The following is a 2,158-nucleotide window of genomic DNA, read 5'->3' on the forward strand; positions in this document are numbered from 1 at the left end:
AATATATGAAGTCAGTGACAACTAGAAATAATAGCACCTCGATTACAAGTTTGAAAAATCTACACAGCGTTCCAAATCAAACATATGTTAGTAGCAAATGTTGTGTTAGAGTCCCCTGAAGACAGAGAAAGATGTTGACATTTTTAAAGCACTTTGAATATTATTCCAGATTTGTGGACATCTACATGGTCACACTGTAGACAAAAAATAATACAAAGAAATAAAAAAGGTCTTATAACAGACACATTAAAGTGATGGTGAGGTCCTTGTCCTTTATTGAACATCGAAGTGTTTCCTGCATGTGGACGTCTTATGGCCTGAGCTCTTATTGGCTGTTGTGAATGTGAGTTATACATGAGTTCCTGTGCAGACAATGTGGTGTTAACAAACACCGGCTATTAATTTCTGCCTCATTTCCCTGATATATTCTTCTTTCCTCTCTCAGGTGCTAATTAAACAAAACTGTGTCTTAAAACTGTGTCACTGCATTTCTTTGTGTTCTTAACTTTTACTGTAAAAATATATTCAGTAAACCACATTTAGCTGTTTTGGCTCTTTAGTTTTATGGAGTCTGTGAGGACAGGATTTTGGGAGTGGGTGACAGAACGAACTGTTCAGAGGTGTGTGTAAGACCCTAACCCTGCTTTCTGGTTTTAACTTAAAAATTCATCCAGATGTCTAGAAAGGAGAGCTGCACCATCCAAAGTGGGATGGATGCCATCTTCCTCAATAAGACCAAGGTTTTCGCTGAACGTTTGCCAGTTATCTATGAATACCACACTGTTTTCTGAGCACCACTCCAACAGCCAGCGGTTCAGTGACAGCATGGTCTTATTGGGGAAGGGACCAGAGAAAGCTACAGTGTCTGACATTGTTCTGGCAAAGTTACAAACAGATTCAATACTATTTTTAGTGTCCTCAAACTGCTGTAGCTGGATATCATTACTGCCAACGTGAATTGCAATCTTTCGAAATCTACGTTTAGCCAACAGTTTCAGCTCGGCCTCAATGACAGGTGCTGTTCTTTTGGAATGCATTTGATCATGGTTCCTGGAGTCTCTAGCTGCACATTTCTGAGTGCAGAGTCGCCAATAACCAGAGTTGTTTCCATAATGTGTAGAGTGTCTAGACTGGTTATGAGATCTTGATCTGAGTTCTCCTCTTCCTCAGTCTTCTGCAGTTGTTAGCATTCTTCCTCACTTGAGGACCTCTCTCCAGTACTTTTTGGTTTAAGAATGGTCTTTAAATATTTATATAATTCCTTCTTTTCTCCTCTCCGTGTTTTCTCTAGTTGTTTAATTGTGTCTTTATCTGCCAGCCGATGAATGACAGGTCCACAGTAAAGTCTGACAAAGCACAAAATCACAGTTAAAGTTGATGAAGTGTGTTAAACATCTGTGCAGCACATCATTAGTGTGGTGTTTACCGGACACACTGAGGTTCTGGTAGAGGGGAACACAGCAGCTGGTTCAGGTGGAGGCTCTGCCTCATGCAGCACTGCCATTGGCTGAAAGCATGAGCCACACGTGGCTGCCAGTTACTCACACCTTCATCCTTTAAAGCTTTCATCTTCCTCTCAAACTCGTCCTCTACAGACAAAGTAAGACAAAGTTTTGGTGCCACAGAACCAGAGACCAGCAGCAGTTCTCTTCTTGTTCAGGCTGATGTGGAAGCAACAGTGCTGCTGCTGTCACATAAAATCTGTTTAGAGTAACTCTGATTACAGGAACTCTGACTACAGTCCATCTGCTGATGCTTGTTACCAATAAATGAATTTCATCATGTTACCCAGTGAGACTAACCTGGACCATCGGGCTCACACACAAACCACAGTAGGAGAGCGTGGAGGCAGTTTACAGTTTCAGGTTTTGGGTGGTGTTGTAGCTTCTTAAACCAGAAAACAGTCACACAGACTGGCAGCTTCAGCTGGTCGAGGATGTTTTCTAAGTCTGAAGTCTGAACCTGCAAAGCTTGTTCAAACACCCTGCGACGCAAACCCTCAGGAGCCTGCACAGAGAGGTACCACACAGACAAGATGCTGACATGTACCACAGAAACATGCCTACCTGTCAGAGTAATTAAACACATATTCAATGATTAACCTCAGTACCTTATGCAGACGCTGTAGTTTCAGTTGTTTCTGTTCATCACTGCTGGG

The 2,158-nt window shown here is 42.0% G+C and overlaps 1 non-coding gene across 1 annotated transcript; it reads right to left on the reverse strand.

Moving 5' to 3' along the window:
- Window positions 1–1,326: 1,326 nt before the first annotated feature.
- Window positions 1,327–1,884, reverse strand: LOC102077084 (uncharacterized). The gene is made up of 3 exons (XR_002061715.2): window positions 1,803–1,884; window positions 1,427–1,589; window positions 1,327–1,346 (listed from the first exon to the last, which is right to left on the reverse strand). It is a non-coding gene; the product is annotated as an uncharacterized LOC102077084 (transcript).
- Between the last annotated feature and the right edge of the window lie 274 nt (window positions 1,885–2,158).

Source organism: Oreochromis niloticus, unplaced genomic scaffold (genome assembly GCF_001858045.2).
Source record: "Oreochromis niloticus isolate F11D_XX unplaced genomic scaffold, O_niloticus_UMD_NMBU tig00000768_pilon, whole genome shotgun sequence".
NCBI classification, from domain to species: domain Eukaryota; kingdom Metazoa; phylum Chordata; class Actinopteri; order Cichliformes; family Cichlidae; genus Oreochromis; species Oreochromis niloticus.